The sequence below is a fragment of the Astyanax mexicanus genome, chromosome 17 (genome assembly GCF_023375975.1).
Source record: "Astyanax mexicanus isolate ESR-SI-001 chromosome 17, AstMex3_surface, whole genome shotgun sequence".
Classification (NCBI taxonomy): Eukaryota; Metazoa; Chordata; class Actinopteri; order Characiformes; family Acestrorhamphidae; genus Astyanax; species Astyanax mexicanus.
In genome coordinates this window covers 15102999-15127527 of record NC_064424.1, presented here as the reverse complement: position 1 = coordinate 15127527, position 24529 = coordinate 15102999, and the positions used below count along the sequence as shown (strand labels likewise).

The 24529-nt window shown below is 37.0% G+C and overlaps 1 protein-coding gene across 3 annotated transcripts in view; it reads left to right on the top strand.

Moving 5' to 3' along the window:
* The first annotated feature begins 5756 nt into the window (after positions 1-5756).
* tenm2b (teneurin transmembrane protein 2b) overlaps positions 5757-24529 on the top strand; it is a 386378-nt gene continuing 367605 nt past the window's right edge. For all 3 annotated transcript variants that reach the window (XM_049466164.1, XM_022676169.2, XM_049466163.1), the window contains exon 1: positions 5757-6029. The gene's annotated coding sequence lies outside the window, so the exon portion shown is untranslated. The remainder of the gene's footprint in view (positions 6030-24529) is intronic.

The window sequence follows — 24529 nt, the reverse complement described above, 5'->3', positions numbered from 1 at the left end:
TTCTACACTGTTGACCAACTTAGTACTGGGAGAGGGAGTGTGTGAGAAAGCCAATCGCTCAGCACATGTGTAATTTTCACTTTCAAAGCCGAAAATAGCCCTGCGGAACTTTTCTGGCTGAGACACTCCCGACATTAGTGAAGGGGAGATAACCCAATGTCACGAACCCAATAGCACGGAATTAATGCTTTCAGTGTCTCCGTTATCTCGCCGACTCACAGACAGGAGGAGACATTTTTAATAAGCACTTTTTTGCTTTTGTCTGAGAAACCTGTCCAGTCGACAGATTTGCTCCCGGTGCCCCACAGAAAGGCAGCGATGGAAGAGCACGCAGGAGATAAAGGTGAGCATAACATCAAAAAAACAGCTCTTTGAAGAGAGTTGCACCTCTGGGGGAGAAATATCAATTCACCGTGTGTAACCCCTTCGTTCTCCTCCTCCACTGGACTACAGTTTATCTGTCCTGTTCACCGTTATCTGCATCACACTGTTGTGGGTCACTGGGCATCAAAGGACTAATCTATCTACAGTACCCTCCTGACAATCAGCCACGAAGCCATCAAACTGCTCCGATCCAGTACAGACAGGACTGATACCGCTGAGGCCAAAATTGCTTTGCTCCTGTCCTCACAAACAACTTCCTGAAGTTTTCACACGAAGACTCTTAGTACCCTCAACTGACCTCTCCGAGCTTCAGCACAAATATGTCCATTTCAGAGCAACAGAGCATCCCAAAATCCCATGGAACTAAATCACAAACTGTAGTTCTTATTTTTATTTACACCCAAACATCTATTTGAAAATGAAAAAAAAAAAATTGACTTTTGACTATTTTATATTGCTTACAGTACAAAGCCCATTTTTCTTGTTTTGTCTTGTCAATTACATTTATTTTGAAGATACAGCTCTGGAAAAAAAAAATAAGAGACCACTTAAAAATGATTAGTTTCTTTGATTTTACCAAACTAAAAACCTCATAATATAATATAATCAAGAGGAAGATGGATGATCACAAGCCATCAAACCAAACTGAACTGCTTGATTTTTTTGTGCCAGGAGACCAGGAGTGGCATAATGTTATCCAAAAGCAGTGTGTAAGACTGGTGGAGGCGAACATGTCAAGATGCATGAAATCTGTGATTAAAAACCAGGGTTATTCCACCAAATATGGATTTCTGAACTCTTAAAACTTTATGAATATGAACTTGTTTTCTTTGCATTATTTGAGCTCTGAAAGCTCTGCATCTTTTTGTTATTTTAGCCATTTATCATTTAAAAATTTTGCAAATTAAATGACAATATTTTTATTTGGAATTTGGGAGAAATGTTGTCCGTAGTTTATAGAATAAAACAACAATGTTCATTTTACTCAAACATAAAGCTATAAATAGCCAAATTGTAGAAACTGATTCAGAAACTAAAGTGGTCTCTTAATTTTTCCAGAGCTGTATTATGAAGAGTGTGTAAATAATAACTCTTTAATATCTCTAAGATATTAATTATTAACACACTGTTTTTCAGAAAAATAGATCTATTCATGTCTATTCAGTTACAAAAAAACAAGTGTAGTTTTGCACTCTGCTCTTACAGACCACAAGCTGATGCTGTTTAGCTGGGTAAGAATATTTTGTTGTCAGCAACACCACCAGTAAACTATTACTCAAGAGAAACACCATCACAGATAGAACACACTGCACACATATATATATATATATATATATATATATATATATATATATATATATATATATATATATATATATATATATATATATATAAATGTTCTGCTATGTATAAAACACACAGGCTGTTTTAAATCCAGTACTCTGACATTTTATAAAAGTTAATAAAGATAGTATGAGAATATATCTATGAAGATGTACTGTGTGTGTATTATGCACATGGGGTTATCAGTTCTGCTACTCTGAGGGGTATGTAGCTGTTTTGTGTCAGAAGTATGAGCGTATCCCCGCTGGGTACAAAAAACTTAGCAATTAGCTACACACTGTGTTTTGCCTCCCTCACTACCTTACCCCACGCTGCCTCACAACCCTTCCAGCGATTCACCACAGGAGGAGCACACCACCTCAGCGGCACAGGGTCTTTCACCCATATCATCAAGAAACACCTCCCAAAGTAGACTTCGGCAAAGACACTTTTGACATGATGTCACTATACTGTACAGCCCTCTGAAAAACAAAGGTTCTTCAAGGGTTTGTGGGTTTTCACTGGTTGAAGAAGCTTTATATTTTTTGTACCAGTATATCAGTTTATTTAGCATTCAGCTTTTTATAATCTTCTAATAAAAGTTTTTTTAGGGAAGCCCAAGTGTTTCTTTTGGGGTGTTTTCACACCAGAACCATTCAATCTGGGTAAAAATATGCTCTTTTTGTTTCTTTCAGCAGGTGTAAAAACAGGAGGTGTTCTCGGTTCAGTCACAAGCAAACTCTGAAGTGGTTAATTAATGGTGAGTACATGATCTGTTCTCAATCCAACCCGACTATCAGATATACTTCTCATGTATGAGCTAAACCGGCTGTTCAGGTGCAGTTTAACCTGATGTATTACTATCTACAGTTTATTATTACTACAGATATTAACAAATGCAATATCTGCTGCTGCGCCATGCTAAATTGCACTCAGAAATACATGCTAGTCCACAACACAGGATCTTCTTCCAGTATTTACTTCCTTGCACCGCCCCAGACAGCTCCAACCAATAAGCAGACCGTTCAGTTTAATTAAAAAACAGGTCCACGCCTCTTATGAGCAGCACCACAGAGATGCCAATTATTGTGGTGACACAGTGACAAGGAAAAAAAACCCTTACATTAAGAGAAAGAAACATTAGGAGGAACCAAGACTCAGTCAGTGGAACCCATCCCCCTCAGGTCAACCTGCTCAGTACAATCAAATAATAAAAAACAAAAGAATAACAGAACACAACAACATTACAAAGAGATAATGTGAGCTATAGCTAATGCTAATGTAACAGGTCCTAATTTATGAATTACACATTTATGAAAAATGTGATGGGCACATAATAGAGAGATCTGGATAATGTAGAAACAGGTACAAATCTGTCAATGTGAAAAGGTGATGAGCACATAATTGATAATGAATATTATCAGAAAAATGGGTTACATGCGCAAAAAAACCCCTTAGAATTTTTGTGAATGTGTTATTTGGCTTGTACTTCATACTCAGCTGATATGCCAGGGGCAATTCACTATCATACACACATCATTGCTCACAAGGCAAAGCTACAGTAAAATCCCATAGAGTCTAGCAAAGTGTCGTTACCGGAAACAGAAAGGAATCCTTACGTAAGGATTATTGTTTTATTAGAACGGGCGCTGAGGTCGAACACTGTGCCGGATGTATTATGAAACCCAAGAAAAACACTGCAATTTTTTATCTACAATTACAATCAATATTTTCCAATGGTGATATTATTTCTCATCAGCAATAATTTTGTTAGATCAGGGGTGTATTTGTTTTCATGTGTCGCCCCTCCGATCTCTGGACCCTATTTCCATTATCTCTGCTTCTCTGGAGGGGACTCTATGCTGGCAAAACTAAATGAATGCAATCTGTCATTATCAAGAGAGGCGAAGATTTTCTCTTTTTTTTCCAGCAGGGTTGCAGAGAAATATGCTGCTATATTACACAGGAATACTGACTAGAAGTTTGTTAAGTCTCCAGTGAATACAACAGGGCATCTGTAAGCAGACAGTCATTCAGTGGATTTCATCAGTAATCTGATGTAAACACAACGCAAACAGCCATACACAGAAATAGTCTTTCACCCTGCGTCTGATTGCCTCTCTAGAGTGGCTTCTATCAGTGAGGGTTTTTTATTTTGATACGCAAGCTCACAAAAGGAGAGTAAATGGGGAATGTTTTCATTTGCACTACAAAACCATGTGGAGTTCACTGTGTTCTGGTGTTCTGGTGAAAGCTTTTAGATAGTTAGATATTGTACGTTCTGAGATGAAAGATGTCATACTGTTCAAACAGTATGACAGAAGGTAAAATACAAAGAAAGGAAAATGAGGATTCTTTATTTATTTACTCCTTTGTACATCAAAACAATTATTTTATGCTCTGGCTAAAAATGTTTTCTTTAAATAATTTATTTATTTATTATCAAGAATTAACTATAATTTCTACTTATATTAAAAAAAGGAAAATAAAACAAAATATTCATACTGCAATACAACAGTATTCTTGTATTCTAAGTATTACATGCTTAAAATGGTTTGCATCGTCAATGCAAAAAACACCTTGTACATCCATTTTGCAATTTTCATCTTTTGATTGAATTAAATCTGGCTGTTCTTTATGTTGTATTTACATTTCTAGGAATTCTAAATGAATACATTGTGGCCAAAATCTAAACAAACTAAATTCGACCTTAAAAAAATGTAGGGATGACTTGGAATGAAAAGCTTTGGCCAAAATTGAAATCAAATAAAATAAACCATTTGTGCGAAGGCCAAATACTGAACAAAGTTTTTCTCATTAACTTTTTGTCCAATATTGCATTAATAAATTGCCTAAATATATTTTATCTAGGTTTTCAAAGAAAGCTGTCTTTTTAGCTTTGACCCAAAGCCATATTAAACCGATTATTCAGTGCACCCCTAAACATTTTAATGATAAATAGACTAAAAACAATGCTTTAAAATTACTTAGAATACCAAATAATATTGAATTCCATTAATAGTTGAGATGTTTTTTTTTACTTATTTGAAAAGTCATTGTTTAAATGTAAGGTTTTAATATAACCATTTGTATGCTTTTTTTTTTTTTTTTTGCTTTTGGGGAACACCTTGTGTAGTTGGTTCTCACTAGTAAAAATGCTTTTATAGAACCACATTTTAAACAAAGAGAGTAGGCAAATATCTATACAGTAATGCTTTATTTAATAAACAGCTCTGGAAAAAAAACACTTTAATTTCTGAGTCAGTTTCTTTGATTCTGCTATTTACAGGTATATGTTTGAGTTAAATGAACATTGTTGTTTTATTCTATAAACAAGGGACAACATTTCTCCCAAATTTCAAATAAAAATGTTGTCATTAAAAACATTTATTTGCAGAAAATGAGAAATGGCTGAAATAAAAAAGATGCAGAGCTTTTAGATCTCAAATAATTCAAAGAAAACAATTTCATATTTTCATATTCATATTTAAATGTTTTAAGAGTTTAGACATTTTAATATTTGGTGAAATAACCCTGGATTTTTATCACACTTTTCATGTATCTTGGCATGTTCTCCTCCACCAGCCTTACACACTGCTTTTGGATAACTTTATGCTTTACACTCCTGGTGCAAAATTCAAGCAGTTCAGCTTGGTTTGATGGCTTGTGATCATCCATCTTCCTCTTCATTATATTCCAGACACTCATCATTTTAGGTGGTCTCTTTTTTTCCAGAGCTTTATTTTTGATCTACAGTCTTGTGTGTTTCTAAATGATGTAATATTGTTTGTAAATAATTTTAAAAACAGGTTATTATCACTCTGCTGAGTTTTAACAGAGTGAAAGTGGGTTGAGTAGTCAATAAATCAGCTTTCTCACCTTGGATGAGCTGCTGAGGTAAAATAATAATGATTATAGTGGTTAAAATATGAATAAAAGCTCTGATAAATGGTGGCGTGACGCCGCGCGGCCCCTCCTCCTCTTCCTCACTGTTGCTTCAGGATGAAAACACTCCACATGTGCGCGCGTGCTGTTTTCCCGCTCCACTCTGAGGGCATTATTTCTGCGGGGCTGTGCTGTGTGTGTGTCCTGTTGTCCCGCTCTGCAGTGAGACAGACAGCTGTGGGTTTACCGCGGCTGTGTGTGAGAGTGTGTGTAGCCGTGTGTGTGTGTTTCGGCTGTGAAAGTGGCGGCGGTGGAGGAGCGCGTGCAGGACTCTCCGGTGGGAACAGCACTGCGGACTAAAAGTTGCTGCACAGTTGAAGGAAGCATGCTGAGGGTCTGAGAGAGAGAGGGAGAGAGAGGCGCGCGCGTGAAGAGAGGTAGGATATGCGGGAGCGGGGCGCGTGCTGAGCTCGGTACTGGTTGTGTGTTTAGATGGTGATTTTTCCGCACAGGCTGCTGCTGAAAGCGCCGCGTTGGCCGGTGTAGGTAACGCATGCTAACACGCTCTCTGATGCTGCAGTCAGTCACACGCGCTCAGTCAGTCAGTCAGAGAGACAAGATTTGGCTGATTTGTTTGGATGTTAGCAAGCTAGCTAGCCTGTTACAACTAACTACACAGTATTTAGTCATGATTTAGCTACAGTGTACAGAAAAAATATGGTAAAAAAAACCCTTAATAATAAAAAAATTAAATGAACTAAAAAAAAAAAGCATAATTTTCTGTAAGATATTAAATTTTAAAATACTTTCACGCATGTACGTTTATTTTTTCTGCCACCCCTGCTGACCGATTATGACAATTTTTCTTGGCACTACTTCCTTCCTGTTACTATTTTACTATTGTAACTTTTTGTTACTAAATGTCACTATTTTTACCGAAGAAACCTTTTATTTCACAGTTATGTTAACCATACACTAGCCGACTTTGAAAATACTCTAAAAAGACTTTTAATAGATTAAATTCTGATACCCTCTCACATCTAAAGACCAGTCACAGACTTTTTATTCACACCTTTTTTTTGTTTTTTTGGCTTTCTTGGTCACGTGACATGGTGTTCAGTAGCTCCTCCATTTCCACTTGCTGTTGTGTATATGCCCGTGCTCAAAGTGTAATTACGATGCGCAGCAGTGGACATATAGCTATAGCTATTTTATTAAATGGACAGGACAAAACTCAGAATTGTCAGTCCAGAAGGGACTAAAATTACTGAAGGTGCAGTAGGTAATACAGCCTGTATTCCCAAAGCTAGGTTGTTGACATTGTTCAGGTCAACATTTGCATTAGCTTAAGACTCCCAATTATATTAAACACGCCTTAAAATCAACAAATGTTAAACACACCTGTTAAAATACAGGTAATTAATGGATCAAACTTGTACCGATTGTTTTTTTACAAAATCACTTGACGCATTTCAAAAAACAATCTTATCTTACAGTGAAATACTGTGTCAATTTTTTTTTTACAGTGAAATATAGATGGTTAATTCCGGTCCACACAGGATTTTGTTCCAGCTGAGATGCATGTTAACTGTCTGGACCTAGATTAGCCACATCTAATTGCTACTTTTTGAGTTGTGTTGCCAGATTGCTACAGTGGTTTTCAGACAAAATGTGTTACAAAATCTGCCAAAATATGTGTAACATTGCCAAAAAACAGCCGATGTTTAGCATGACAGCAATATTAGACAATTTAAAATCAACATGATCTAAAAAAAACAAACAAACTGCTGATACATGATCATACACAGTTGGAAAGGTAAATTAATAAATAAGAATAAACTAGCAAGCAATGAAAGACGTAACAACTCATACACAATAGGCATGTTGTCGAGCAATGGTGTCTTCTTGAGTGAATAATCTGTCAGTGAAACTTTTGGCAACTGGTTTAGGTTGGCCTGATTTATATCTGATTTATAAAATAGCAGTACAGTGTGTCGGGTGTGTGTGTGTGTGTGTGTGTGTGTTTGTGTGTGTATATAGAATAAAAAACAAAACCTGGCAAAATCATTACAAACCAGCCCAAATTTTGTCCACCCGCCAAAGTGTATTTCCCACAGCCAATTTCAAACACAATCTGCTCAATTTGGCGTAAAACTGCCCAATCTGGCAACACTGTACACCACTTAAACCAGCTGTTCTAATCAGAAGGAGAGAGTGAGTCTAGTGTACTAATGCTATTTTTAGATGTAAGTTAGTCAGATAGCACAGTGAGTTGTAATCAGGTGCATTAGTAACTCAGTTTAACCTAGCTCTGTACTGCAAATGTAAGTGTGCACTTTTTACATTTTTACAAACAGCCTTCTTGTTTACGCTGTGAACTTTAAGCCAGTGAAAGTCGTTCCTGGTGGTCAGGCGTCTCAGTAAAAGCTTTACTAATGGCTTTACTGGGCCCGAGTGATCGGGTCATTTATCATTGGCATTTAGTCATCCATCATCCCAGAAGCCCTTTTTGTGGGAGGCGTTTCTGAAGGGTGAGTGAGGAGACAGCACCTTCACACCCTCACAAGTGGCTAAAGTAGTTTACTCAGTCTTTACACACTGCTGCTTTTACAGTTTTCCTTTTCCTTTAATGCATGTATATAATATAAGTTATATCGAACATGACTGACAAAGCTGCCTATCCTCGGTAGGATGTTTTTCTTTTTTTGTTATTGGACATGCTGATGCTGACGGGCACTTTCTAACGAAGTGGAGACTTTGAGGAGTTGGCTTTAGGAGATTAGAAGATGAATAGACAATGCTAATCCACTGCATAAAGAGGTAGATTAGTGTCACTCCGTAAGCTTGAAAAACAATATAGCCCAAGCGAGCGAAGGCCTGGCCAGAGCACCAGAATGGGAGCAGCTCTGATCACATTGCGGCTCTCTACAACAAAACCTTGTATCTCCAAAAGGTTTTGATTCTTGACACAAGAACTAGATACACAATGCTGTCTCTATGTCTGTGTGAGTGACAGGATGCTGCTGCCTGAGAAGCGTGAGGGGAAGTGGGGGTGCGAGGGGGGGGGCAGGAGTAAACACTGGGTAACCACATGGCCTCCATTCACATGGTTGGGCACGTGCTTGTAAATGCACATGTCGAAAGCTGTGCACCTCAGTCCAGCACAGTGTTGCAGAGCAGATATTTCCAGTTAAAGCTGAATTCACGGTTTTAGTCCCAGAAAAACGCTCTTATTACCTTTTAAAAAGCTATTTAAATGCCTGATTAAAGGGCCGATTACTGGTGTGGGCAGGGCTGGTGATGTCATGGGCCCTGCATTGTTTAATATCGCAATATATATCGCCAAAAAAAGGAACATTTGCAATGTAAATTTTTTCTAATATCGTGCATACACCCCTTTTCACACAAGGGGAAATTTCACATAACCAGTTCCCTCATCATTTGGCAGTAGCAAACGCCATTCACTTGCATGCATTTTCTGCTACAAAGCTTCAGCAAATACTTTTTTTTTCAATAAATGATTTAATACAGTATGTGAAGAAAAGCGGTCTTCTTACATAAAGGTCACTGGTTAAATTCTCTGAACCAACAAGGACACTAAACTAAAATGCCCTTGAGCAAGACAGTTAATTCCTTAAACTGCTTCCAGGCACTGCGGCCAGGGCTGCCCATCGCTCCAGGCATGTGTGCTCACTGGTCGCTAGTGTGTATGTGTGTGTTCGCTGCATGGGTGGGTTAAATGTGGAAGATTTCAATTTATATACAGCTCTGGAAAAAAATAAGAGACCACTGCAGTTTCTGATTTCTGCTATTTATAGGTATATGTTTGAGTAAAATTAACATTGTTGTTTTACTCTATAAACTACGGACATTTTCTCCTAAATTCCAAATAAAAATATTGTCATTTAGAGCATTCATTTGCAGAAAATGAGAAATGACTGAAATAACTAAAAAGATGCAGAGCTTTCAGAGAAGTTCGTATTCATAAAGTTTTAGTAGTTCAGAAATCAATATTTTTAATCACAGTTTTCATGCATTCTTGGCATGTTCTCCTCCACCAGTCTTACACACTGCTTTTGGATAAATTCAAGCAGATAAATTTGGTTTGACGGCTTGTGATCATCCATCTTCCTCTTGATTATTTTCCAGAGGTTTTCAATTTGGTGAAATCAAAGAAACTCACCATTTTTAAAGTGGTCTCTTATTTTTTTCCAGAGCTGTATGTGTAGCAGAAAATGGAATTAAGCGTTAAAAGATTAAGCTCTTCCTTCCTTTTTTCATTAGAAATGTTGAAAAGCTCTGCATTGTTTGTTATTGTTTATTAATGCACTCAATAAAGACAGCATTTTTGGACATTGCTGTAGGTTTTTATAAAAGGCCCTATAGGAATTAATCCTTGATTTATAATTCCTATTCAGTTGTTCCAACTGATTGCTTCTGGTCTCCTCTGCTCTACTTATCATCAGTGCAAACCATATGCAAGCTGCCATCGCGGCTTCACCTGTTAAGCTCCCATTACCACCCCATTAACACGACAGCTTACAGCAAATTACCGAGCGTGTAGGTGACATGCGCGCAGGTTTCTGCAGCCGAGCATGAACGTGATGATGGTATAGTAGGGAGCGCAGCCCCAGCAGCCTAGGACCTGACAGATGCGGCCAGCAGTTCCCTAAGCTCCTCAGATTACGGGGATTAAAAGATATAGACTTTGTGCAATATCCTTAATGCATCATTATCAACAACAACAGCAGCAGAGAGAGGTCCAGTGACTGCACAGTATAGCAGCGACAGTCTAATGTAAGACATTAGGAACCTGCTGTTTACCTCTCCCGTTCCAACCGGTCTCCTTGTCCACGTCCTACAGTGTGTCACACTTCCACTGACTGACCCACTTCCTGGCTGTTTTAAACCTGTGCTATTTAAAAATACTACAGCGTAAGCCAGGGCAGCGAAACACATGCAAATGCAGTGTTTTTTCATGTTCACAGTAGTCATGGTTTTATTAAAACCCAGAGTCTTTTTTTTGTCCACTTACAATTACAGTTTGTGTGCCTATGTGAACAGAACACAGATATTTTTTTTTTAAACAAACAGTTTTAAATTCTTGATTCTGTTTGCACACATGAAATCAGGGGCAGCTGTTTGGAATAACTACTTATTGTATGTCATTTCACACTTGATCTGACTCAAGTTGAACCCTAGTTTAGTGCTAGAAAGAGTTTTTTTTTGTGGGCATTTAGATCCTGTTTACATCTGATTTATTGCTTGCTTGTTGAATTCAGTATCAAGTGTGCAAAAAAGCAGAAAATGGTAAAAATGTGTGCAAACCTACACTCAGAAAAGGGACGTGTGGAATTGTGCAATCGATTCACGGTTCACATGGAGTTTTGACTGTGAAAGCAAATCAGCTGGAATGAGCCCCTTGCCCAAACAAGCCCAAAATCGGTCCCAAAAAACATTTCTATTTGTTTGGATTTATGCAAATCAATTGTGAAAAAGCCCTGAGACGCATTTGATCCACATCTGACATCAGTGTAAACACATCTGTCTCTCCAAGACTCATTTTACAACCCAACCCCCCTCCCAGTACAACCGACTAAGACCTTGTAAACACATATATGGATACAAATTCATTCAATTAAAAAAAAAAGATTTTTGTCTGTGTTTTGGCCTCCTATTCACACCAAAATGCCATTTTTGGTTACTAATAAATGGATCTTCCTAAAACTCCCTCCAAGGTGGAGATGTCTGAAATTTCAGGGTTTTTTTTAGAGCTGTTATGACTTTCTAAGTACACTGCTCAGAACACTAGGGAGTATTGTGCAAAACTAGTCTTAAGAGGAACTCAGTACAAAGTAATGCATTTTAGTCATCTTTTTGCTTTTTTTTGTAATGTTTAACGTTACAGTTAAATCCCCTAACATGCCTTGTCCCATATAAGGGCTATAGGTTTAGATCATACAAAACTCTTCTTTTTTTGCAGGACAATAACTTGTATACTTATATTCTATGAAAATTTGAGGGTTTGAAATCTCCTACAGGACACTTTGAGAAGCTGCCTGTTTTCTCTCTACTTAATAATTAATAATTCCAGATCAGTAACAGGAATCAACCCAAATTCTTTAGGTTTGAAAATAGACAAACCTAATTAAACTGAAGATTTGGAGGACATGAACTGGTTGATTTGTATTCAGGAAAATATGGATGTAAAAATTAAATTCAGGAAAAAGACAATTTTATGATCTTATTCATTATATTTTGACATCAGCAGATTTAGTTAAATATTTTGTTTATATTTTCTGTTATAATTACAATTTTGCTTTTCAGTAATGTTACTTATCAAACATGAAAGCTTTTTTATATAATGCTTTAATAGAAAATATTTAATGGTGTAATCTCAGGCAGACAATTGACAAAAATCCTGGCCTGTTAGGGGGTTAAATATATAACACAATCACAATATATAACTTAATAACTTAATTAGTTTTCTTATGTTTAACTGATAAAATATTGTTTTTTAAAAAGCATCAGCAGTCTTCTATGTAATATGTGCATGCACTGACCCCTAGAAACAGCTGCCTGATCAGCTGGTCACGTGACAGACTGTGACGTGTGCAGCATGATCGCAGTGTGGCTACAATAACAGAGGACAAGGTGGGCTGTGGAGATATTTTCATTTTTTTTTAATTTACTGAATGCAGAGACAAAAACATTAGATCACGTTAGTTTTCTTTTTAAACACTTAAAAAAAAATTATATGCATTGAGATTTTCAAATTAAAAAAATTGAGCTTAAATTCATATATATATATATATATATATATATATATATATATATATATGTATATATGTATATGTGTATATGTATATGTGTATATGTATATGTGTATATGTATATGTGTATATGTATGATAAGTTTATGATGTAATAACTAGTAGTTACTAGGCTACTATTCTTCTTTCACTTTTTGCTCGTTTAGAAAAGCATGTGGCACAACCTGAAGAAAGTGTGGCTTTAAAAAGTTTAATTAATTTTTAGGAAAAGAAACAGTTTAAACATAGCCATTTTGCCACATGAATCCTTACATTATGAGCAGACCTTATATCAGTTCAGATCATAATGAATTTCTATAGCAGTAAACCCTCCTTATCTGCTCTAGTTAGACAGTGTTATCAGTCGAGCTGTAATTTTTCTTCAATTCACAGCATGTTCACACACCTACAGCAGCAGAGCGCAGGCCCGAGGCAAGCTGGAGAGGTCTGCCGATTGAGTCTGGCTCCTCGTATTGAATTTTGTACATCAGTTCATCAAATCTTAACCACTGAACTTCCTCATCTTGTCCAGCAAAACAGTGCAGGAATTTTCTTCTCCTGTTAAACGTTCATTTCCTCAGAACGCAGCTAGTTAAAGGGCTTTTATATGAGTGCGCTGCTTTGCCGTTGGTAGTTTCACACTTCCTCAAGAGGCTCCTTAAAGATCCTATTAAATAAACTGCCTTGTCTTTTCCAGCTTCCCAAGCTTGCCTTGAAGGTAATAGAGCATAGTCTAAATTAATAAAAGGGCACAATCAATTCTCAAGCCCTTGTAGGCTACAGGTTCAGCATTACCAAGGAAAAGAGCATTGATCTCCCTCTTTTGCACCTTTTTTACATGAATAATGGAAAGGCTGAATATTTCAAATTGGTTTATTTATTCATTTTTTTAATCCTTTATTTTTTTATTTAAAAAAATCTAGGGCAATCTGTAGTATTTTGAAAAAAAAAAAGTTGAAAGCTTTTTATATATAATAAAAACAGTGTAATGAAGTGTGCAGAGGTGAACAGAATACAGAAAAAGCGCTTTTTGCGTTTTGTTTTAGTGCTTTCACACATGCATACGATATCTGGAGTGCATACAGTCCCATTGAAAATGTGATTTTTAAAAATCAGCTTAAATAATATTGTTAAAGTGTGAAAATGTGTGTGTGTGTGTGCTTTTACAATAGTTATAAATTCTATTCTGCATATTTTGTTAAAATGTGTTACACACCTGGGTATTTGAAGTGCCTAACATCCTACAAAGTGTAAAATAAAGCAAGCCTCATAGCTGAACATGACATACTTTTTTTTTTTTTTTTTTTTCAAATTATTTAATTTTTATTGCCCTTTATTTTATGTATCTCCATCTTTGTGAAGGCAAAGTTTGAGAAGGCAGTCTTGAGTCAACATTATTATCTATGCAAAAAAATTAGAAAGCAGAAAACAGGCAATGAAAACTTTAGCCAGTAACGCTTTACAATAAAGGTACATTAATTAACAGTACTTACTACAGAACGTCCCAACTGATTATAAATTGACATTAGTTTAGACATTATTAACCATTAAAAAAAATAATTTAACTACTGTCTCAATTTATAGTTATTTATAACATTTATGAAGCATTAAAATGTAGTAATGTTTAATAACGTCTTAAATAGTGTCAATTTATAATGATTTCAGACATTACTTAACCATTTAACAATGTTTATTACTGTCATAAGTACTGTTATTTGGGACCCTTACTTACTGTAAAGTGTTACTCCTTTAGCCTGGTATTATGAGGGTAGCTTTAGTTATGTCACAGATGTTACAGTAAAGCTTTAGATGAATTTGTTAAATCAGTTGACAGCTCTAATTAATATCCATGACACCTACAATCAAGCGCAGAACTGTTTAAATAACCTAGACCTGATTAACTACCACAAGCCATGACACACATCTTAAATATTAAAAAAAAAGAATTTCACCAGATTTCTACAGAAAATCTAATTATACATAATGATCCAGCATTACTAGTGCAATAGCAAGAACAATACTATTTGTGTTTTTGTGCATTATTAAGCATAACTCATGTTAACTATTTATGAGGATTACATCAGATTACATGGGTAATAGGGGTGGGCAATATTATATCGTATATAATATATCGTGACACAGAAATATCATGATATTAAAAATCCATATCGTGATAATAGGGCTGTTCTGTCTTAAAAGTACTCTATTATTTACTGTGAAGCTTTAGGTTTATTTATTGTATAATTGTTTTAGTTTGCAGTTTATATGCATGCACTAAATATTCTGCAATATTATTTGCTGCATTATAGTATTTTATGGTATATTGTTTATTTTGCCACATTATGATTTTTCTGTTATACTCTTATACTATATTTTCTGTTTTCCTATATCGCCAAGTATATCGCTATCACAAAAATACCCTGAAATATCGTGATATTATATTAGAGCCATATCGCCCACCCCTAATGGGTAAATTAAAATATGTTTTTGAAACAGTTTTAAGATTTTAGTCTCTCTCTATTAATAGAGATCCGAGACTGAAATTGTGTAGACTTGAGTTTAAAGGTTCTTCACATGTGAAGATCGCAAGGATTACAAACGTGGTTCTTTAGGTTAATAATATTTTTTTTTTATACCAGATATCAGAAATTACATTATCCTAATATTGCACCTACATCTGTGCATAATTTAATTACAAACATCACAACTTTATTTCATCATCTCATACAGCATGATTTTGTGCAGTTTACTAAGTCTGATACTTTAACATTACACTGCTGTACATCACCATTTTTTGAAGTATGTTAAAACAAGAGTTTTTAGTCATATTGCCCAGTCCTAGTGTGAATTAAAATGTATAATCTTATAATATTACACTTCTATGTTAGTGCAAATGAAATTAATCAAATTAAGAGTAAAAAGCCTTTGAATAACCACATTAATCACAATTAAACATTGCTAAAAACACTCAATACTCAATATAGAAGCGCTGAACAGAACAGAAAGAGAAACGCAGCATTTACCGCTTTCAAATCCTGTCCAATCACCCAGACTTTGTGGAGGGTGCTGAGGCCTGGCTCTTCCCCTGCGCTGCACCCACTCAATCCTATTACTGCATTACAGCATACATGTGCATGGCCCACAGCACTGATCCCTGAACAGGCTCAGGCTTCCATTTTGTGTAACGCTTTTTCATTTAATCCCTCACCCGGCCAGCTGAGCTCCGTGGCCGTTGGCAGAGCCCTTGTTCCGCTGCCCAGACTGTGCTCCAATTCTCCGCCAAACAAGGTGCAGCCCGGGCCTGCTGTTCCTGATCAGAGACAGAGCGCACTTCTGGGGGCGATGGGAAGTTGCTCAACTTCTGAGGCAAAAAGTCTGATCCAATCAATCACTCCCACAGCTGACCTAAACAGTGCTACTGATAGACACCTGCAGCCTGCACTGCTTTACATTCCTGACCATTTAGAGGAATGAGGATGAGACTGAGGATGAGTTGTAGATTTAACAACAATGCAGTGTGTGTTACAACTGATTAGCTAGAATAACTGTAATAAAAATAGAAATATATTCCTATATAATAGTTCACTGGATTTAGTTTATACTAATTAATATTTGCTGATGTATAATAAGGACCACGCCTACTGAAATAAGAAAATACAAAAAGAAGATGTTTTATCTCTTGTTTACTACAATACTATACAAAATTGTACAATATAACCCTGCTCTTATGTTTATTTGTCATTAACAGCAATGGTGTTCCCGGGTTAGTTTGAAGAAAAACTTTCTTTCTATTACAACTTAGTGGAGCATCAACCTTGTTTTAAAGCTGATCATTTAAAGTAAGGCTGCTACTTAGTGTTGCCTTAATTCAGTGTTTCTTAATGCTGTTATTGGATGCACCCTACAGTCCTGAGATGTATAGTTTTCTTCTTTTTTAACACACCTGATTAAACTAATGTCTCAATTAACAAGCTCTTATAGAGGTGCAGACAAAATACTAAAATATGCAGGACATGGTGCATCATTTTAAATTGTTTATTTCTGGCAAAATGTGTTGTTATTTCCGGTATTGTTTAATATCACAATATATAATCGCAGAACAGCGATACAGGGGTTGGAAAATGAAACTGAAACACTTGTCATTTTAGTGTGGGAGGTTTCATACCAAAATGGGCCAGCCTGGTGGCCAATCTTTATTAATTGCACATTGCACCAGTAGGAGCAGAGTGTGAAGGTTCGATTAGCAGGGTAAGAGAAACACAGTTTTGCTCAAAATATTGTAATGCACACAATATTATGGGCGACATACCAGAGTTCGAAAGAGGACAAATTGTTGGTGCACGTCTTGCTGCCGCGTCTGTGACCAAGACAGCAAGTCTTTGTGATGTATCAAGAGCCATTGTCCAACCCCTGTTCATTGTTCATTGTCCAACCCCTGTAGATCACAATGTTTTTATTTTTCAAATTTTGTGCAGCCAAGGTTAGCATATTGTCGATATTCACAATACAGTAAAATATTGTCATATTTTGTCATATGATGGTTTCCTGCATGGCTTTGTTCTCAGCGTGATGATACCTCTCATGTTAACTCTGTGAACTTGGAGGCTTCAGCACTGTTAGCTGAAAGTTGAAGTATGCCAGTTGTTGCTTTTCTCTTCTTTTTTCTATACGGTTCTAGAATGTCAACAACTGGTTGTAGTTGTTTAGTCCCCAATGACTTGAGGAAACTGCTGGAGCTTTTTTTTTTTGTCTGGCTCCAAAGCCTCTGCCCAGGAAGCAGACCCCATTTCCAAAGCAATTTACCAAGCCACTACCCTGCTTCAGAGTCAGTGGGCAGAGGGTACTCATGTATGTGCATGTGTATTTAAATGTTTTGCTTGTTTATGTATTTATTCACTGCCTTTGTGGCCAGGCCTGTTCATGCGGAGCTCTGTCATTTTAGTATTTTATGGATTCCTAAGCGGGCAAGTGCACTGTCAGCCGGCACGCTAGGAAATGTAAAGTGGGTGGCATTGCAAAAAGAGACAGAAGTGTTTGCGCCTGCGCACGTGAGCAGACGGGCACACTCAAGGTGCTCTGCTGTCTGGCAGAATGGATGGGAAGCGCTGAATCTCCTGCAAGTATAAAGTGTGCTTGTTTGTTTGGGGCAGGGGTGTACATATGCATGCTCTTCACTAAAAGATAGAGAGTGAAGGAGAAAATAAAACAAACAGTATTAGTAGTAGGGCTGTGACGATAATTTTATTACCGCAATACCGCGGTTATGGGACGTCACCGCGGTGATGAGCTCATTACCGTCATTACCGCATTTTTTTATGGCTGTCAAATCTGATTGACTGCGTTTTGAGCGGTAGTAAAATGCTCCATATAAGCACAACTGTGGTGAATTCAGTATTAATATGTCAAGTGTAAGTCCTACACTATAGGGCTGTGCAATATATCAAATATATTTTGATCGCGATAGATATTGGTGTCAAACGATCTCAAAATTCATAATATCGAATATAAAATTTTTTGTCATTTATCTGGGTTAAGCAAAACGCGGTGCGTGGTACTCATTGAGGTCAGAACAGCTCTGGAGTCTCCTGCTCACTTCGTCTCCATTGAGGCTGCTGAAGAGAGTGAAGATGAGCAGCACTAATATTGGCTCGGAAATGGAAGCTACAGGGCAGGCTCAGTAAGTTGAGAAAAAAGGAAGAAAAAGACTCAGAACAGAAGAGAATCATCTGCAAGATTTGCCGGAAAGTGGTGTCTGCACCTCTCGCCAACACATCAAACTAATTCACCCACCTCAAGGTAAACCATGCCATGTAAGGTGTTCCGTGGTCACATTTTGAGAAAGTAAAATATATTAATTCATTGTCTGGCTCCTGGCTGTTCTGCGTGAGCACCGCGGAGAACGCGCGGCATTGCGCCTCAGTCTTGGTAAAAATAGTAAGGTTGGTTGAAGTGTAGTTCAAACAGCAAAGCAATGATATAAAACTATAACCACCATCTTTACTGAAATGTTGTTATCTGACCAAGTCTGAGGTAAAATGCGCTGCGCCTTGTCTCTTTCACAGCACGCGGAACTGAGTTCAGAACCGCTACAAATATAACCATATAAAACTCAGTTCAGATAAATAAACTTCAGATGAGTAAGGACACGTAAAGTGAAACAAAAATTGTCAAACATAAAGGACAGGTTTCTATTATTTTAAAATGGAACTAATGTCTTTTTTTTGGTCGGTTGTCTCTTGCGAGCCGATTTCTTAACGTCACGACATTTTAATCAACATATTATATGACGCGGGTCCCGTCAGGATATCTTGCGGCACAGACAGAACTGAATTGTTATTGGCGGGAACAGGAGTTTAATCAATCCAGAGGATGTGGGAGCACATTAATAAATAGTTAAGAAAATTGTAATAATCACGCAGTGATTCTCATGCACGCAACAAAAAAACCCTAAGCACAAAAAAGGAGCGGAGAATGGACCGACACGCGCACACACACACCGATTTTTTTTTGTAATGTGGTAAGAAACGTGACCGCACTATTCAGCGGTTTTAATAAATATTTTTTTAATCCTTAATCCTTAATATTTAATTTTAATCCTTAATTTAAAGCACTAAATGTAATTTATTACATTTATTTAGGACCGCGGGGCAGGTGCGGCAAAACTGTGTATGTGGCGGGCTGATGCGGGATTAAAAGAAGGATTTTTTTTTGCGGAACGGTAACGGGACAAAAAAGAAATGATGTCTGAATTAATTTCCTCCAATCGAATATAATTTAACATGGTTTAAGAATATAAAATAATTTATAAACAAACGAAATATTTAATATTGAGCTAATAGCCCAAGTGCAAAAATACAAAATCTGTAATACTCTGCACTGCACAATTCAAACGAAATAGCCGTAACGCAGCTGCGCTCCTGCCCTGCGATGCAGCCGAAGCCTGGTGTGAGGCAGCAGAAATTCTGGGGTGAAAACTACATAACTACACAACATAAGGAGACATAATGCACTCCAAATATTCAGGAGGGAAGTGAAATAAATGATACTGTACAGATATAATCTGTATCTAGTAGATATTTAATGAGAAATAAGAAGAGTGTGAATAAAAAAAAAACAGACGCCTATCACAGACTTCTTGAGCCTTGAGCCCGAACGGCCCGAGGAAAGAGGTGAGAAATATATTTTTTTCGGGGCCGGGGGTCAGTGGAAAATTTTGCTGTGGATTAATTCGTCTTTTTTTTTTAAACGAATATTAGAATATTCGCTACCAATTACTGCCGAATATCCTGAGCTCAAAACCGCTATTCGGGCCAGCCCTAAAATAGATCTATGGATGGAGAAGTGGGAGGCGGACAAGCTCCTCCTTCAAAAAGTCTGCTCGGAAAAAGACAGGTTAGCTGTACAATGACGAATTATACAGGCAGCATATGTTCACTTGTTATGCTGTATTTATGGTTTATGTAGAGGTTGTATGTAGGCTGTATGGTTTGAAGAATAAAGATTAGGTACCAAATCTGGGGGGGGGGGGGGGGGTGTTGGTTTGGGGTCTCGCGGTTAACCGCAATATCGCGGTGATGCGTTAGTTTTTTACCGCGGTTATAAAAAATCAATACCGCCCCAGCCCTAATTAGTAGTGCAGCCGGGCTGTAACATAAATCATATGTTTATCGTTATCACAATATGAGATTTTACAATAATTACACTGCAGTAACATTGTGAATAACAATACATTTAAATTGCATTATCCACGTGCAGCAACACAGGGAACTCTTCACGCTGCAGGTTGTGATCATGTGACGTGAATGAAAGCTGGAGACTTACTTATGTCTCAACCAATCACCAGCTTCCATCTGTTCACTTACCTCCACTCACACACCTTCTCTACTTTTTGATTTAAAAATAGATCTTTCAGTTCAAAATTATCTTTATTTAAATCAGATATCGATTAATGTAAACATGAAATCGATCTTTAAGATCGACCTTTTTTTCTGTGTTGGTTAATTATTAATTAATTAATATTGCATGATCAGACAATGTGTTCTTGTATTTATTTTTTTTGTGCAACAAGATCTTGCCTACTTATAAATGATTATCAACTAATTTTTTTTTTATAATGGTAAATTGATTGGTTCTTGTACTATTACAACATTTAGTTTTGAAAATATATCTTTTTTCATATCAAAGCAATCTGTAACGGAAATATCCTTCAATGAATCAATGTCAATTCAAGTAGAATCAAATCTGAAATCAGGTTGAATTGGGACCTTGTGAATCGGAATTGAATTGAATCAGTAAATCATTGGTGAAATCCAGCCATACTTTCAGACACTGTTTTGTTTTCCCACTTTCCACCACTGCCTCCAGTTTGGTCCCACCAGCTGCTCGAGGGAGTGGTCAGATTTGGCACTCAACCCCCTTTCTGTGTATGGCAGGATCTAAGAAAGTCGTCTAAGATGTTGGCTGGCAATAGGGGCCTTCGGCGAAGACTTTAAATTTACTGTAGTTAATATGTATCATGTTTTGAAGGTTATCAAAAAATGAAAGATTTTTCTTAATGCATGTTGCCTCTGGACTCCACCTGATAGAACTAGGCTAGAGGCAGAGTGACGCAAAGTGAGGCAGAGTTAGGTGAAGGTCCACAGTGAATGCTCTCACCAAACTACTTCCTAACTTGGAAAAAATAAGAGGAGTCAAGCAAACTGCTGGAAAACGTTTGAGGAGCTTAAATTGATTTAGGATCTTAATGTATCGTGTTTTACCTCAATATCAGAAATTTCAACAGCAAATATATATCATACACCCCTAACATGAAGTGAAGTTTTATTCTCAAACGTTCTGCCTCTTTACCATGTAGGGCATCAGCATTGTTGCACTTCACAGGGTGTACCACATTTCATTAGCAAGTTTTAATTATTTTCCGCATTAAAACTGGTGAGGGTACAAATTTTAATTGAAATCCCATCTTTCCACTACATGAAGCAGGAGGTCGGATGGCCAGCTGGTGGTTGGGCTGGGTTGGACTTTCTTGGCAAGAGTGCTGCTACTGAAATATTGAAATGGTGTAAAACAGAAGGCCTGTAGAGACGGGTGCCAGGACCTGCTCGCTCCATGGCTACGTTTTTTTTTTGTGCGAGTGCTTCAGGAGCGTAACTCAAGAGCAGTGGGCTGCTGGCCTGAGTTCTTATTTGATGCACAACAAGTGATTCAAAACATCACCCTCCGTACTGAGCCATGTCAAATGTGTGCCAACGTGGCCTTCTCTTCTGCTCAAATAACTTTTAATAAATTTTAACTGTGCTAGACTAGTGCTTTTGATGGGGTGCATGGGACTACACAGCAGAAGTTGGAATGGGAATTGATTGCTTGATCTGTTGGAATCGCATGTCTCAGATGTCACTGACTTCTACAGCTGGAAACAAGAAGAAGAAGTAGTCTAAAGTCGGGTTGTAATGAAACATATATTGTATCCTGGGCTCTCGCTGCTTTCAGAAAGTGTCATTTGTGCTTTGAGGACACACTTTACATATGCATTTCTGGACTTTTGAGAGAGGTCGTAGACTACAGTTGCAGGAAAAACTTGCAACTGTATATGGTAGAGTAATATTACAAAGCAATACAAACTTGCTAGCTGAGATATATTGTGTTTTTTTAATTCGTGTAAGAGGTTAAAAATGATCCAGGAAATATTTTGATCCAGGACCTATTTCATTCCGACATACATTCTTTATTGTTTTTTTCACAGTAGTACAAATTAGTACAGATTATTAATAGAAAATCAGGGCAGAAAGGCAACAGCGACATACTACTCACTCTTCATAAGATAAGTTCAGTTAGTTCTGAACTGCATAATGTGTGAGAGCTCCTCTAGCTATAGCTGAACTCCAGTCAACATCCACACAGAAGTGGGCAGTACGAGGTCCTGGAGGGCGTGACTTTATTGAATTATTGTGTCAAGATTTCTTCTTCAGACTAAGTGAACTGAAGTGGAGGTGTTGTATTGGGCAGCCTGAGGCAGCGCGGCACATCTGACAGAGCTCATCTACTGCCTAGTTCCACTGGCTGAGGTCAGGGCACTCTGGGACATGGACAGACAGGTGTGTGGCTCGGCCTTGGTGTTTGTGAGCAGAGAGCACAGTAGTGAGGTGTGTAAGTGAAGGCCTATAAAGCAGATTTTCTACCACACAGACATTTTTGTCGAAGTCGATCTTATGAGTGAGCTTAAGAGTTTGCATACTTTCTGCAGTTTTATTTGTCTGTTACCTACTCTCTCAACTGGGGGTGGGTATCGTCACTGATTTTCCAGTTCGATTCGATTCCAGTTCACAAGGTCCCGATTCGATTAAAAATCGATTCATTTAGGGAAATTTCAGTTACAGTTAAATTGTGGTTTAAATATTAAATGTTGGACTGATACAAGAACACTTAAACTTCTATTATTAAAATCTTATCGACAGTTACATTCGTCTTTTAATATAATTTAATGTAGCTTAGTTAATTGCTTCATCTCTATGCAGGTTTGGAATGTCCACTTTATTCAAATGTTTACATGTGGGTAAAATATGATCCAGAACATTGATGAGGCTTTGGAATCCATTGTTTTTTTAATAATGCTGTATGAGCATATATACAGAAAATTTTAGGTAGGGGTGGGCGATATGGTTTTAAAATTATATCACAATATTTTATGGTATTTTCACGATAACGATACTTTTGGCGATACGACAAAACACTGAATTCGAAAAAATATTTAGGGTTGTGTTATTGCATGCAATATGATATGGCTAACAGATATAAAAAAATTAAAAAAAAAAAAAAAAAGATTTTTTTCAGATTTTTAACAGAAGTCAATGATACAGAATGTCATGACACTAATAATAATGCACTCCAAATATTTTCATATATCCAGGATTAAAGTGAAAAAAATGATACTGGACAGATATAATAGTAGTCTCTAGTAGATATATAATGGGAAATGAGAACAGTGTGAATTTTTCTTTTGCTAAAAACGGCAAAAAGTAGCACCCTGATGTAATAATTAGGGGCGGGTGATATGGCACAATATTTCAGGGTATAATATTGTTCACGATATAACTTTTTTTGGCGATATCACGTACAATACGATATGGCACACCCCTAATTTTATAATAACATGCTTCGTAAACTTCTTATTTATTTGCGAATAAAAAGGGTGAAATTTACACAGAACCACTAGTTCAGATGTGATATATAATGATATATAATAAGCAAAGTGACAATAAAAACACTACAAGCTAAATTAATAATGTTATTAATAATAATAACAATATTATTATTTAAATTCAAAGGAAAAAAGTTCATTTCCCCGTGTAAGAGCCTCTTCGATTTTTCCACAATTATGTCCTTTTGTTCACCAAGCAAAAGTCATATCCTCAAATATGCTGCAAAACAACATTTATCATACTTCACCAGCAGCTTCCATATGTGAGATATGGTGAGCAAATCCCCAAAACAACATTTGTGGCAGTTATGTCACATTGTTTGCTGAAGCCAAGCAAACATCATCTCCACAGTAAGTATGCAGAGGCCTTCACACACTTTCTGCTAAGCTGAACGCAACTGAGTCGCAAGTTTTTACGGGCTGACACTTTCTATTGTTTTACTTGGATTTATTTGTCACCTATGCTTCCGACCAATCACACTGAGCCAGCAAAGCCCCTGTGTGACACCTGCAGCCGATTCTTTTCTCTGCAAATATTTCACATTGTATGCTGAAGCCAAGCAAACATCGTCTTCACAAGAAGTGTGCTGAGACCTGTGTCCACACTGGGGCTGTCCTCAGTGAAAGTTGATGAGCCAAGTCATTCAGACAGAGACCCATCAGACATTTGACTGACATTCTTCAAGGTGAGCGGCCGAGGGCTTAAAAAAAAAAAAAAAAAAAAAAAAACTAAAAAAAAAAAATTCATATGCATGACACTGTAAAGAGAAATTATGAATAATGGAATTTATATATACAGTTCTGGAAAAAAAATTAAGAGACCAAATTAACAGTTTCTTTGATTTTGCTATTTATAGGTTTATGTTTGAGTCAAATAATGTTGTTTTATTCTATAAACTACAAACAACATTTCTCCCAAATTCCAAATA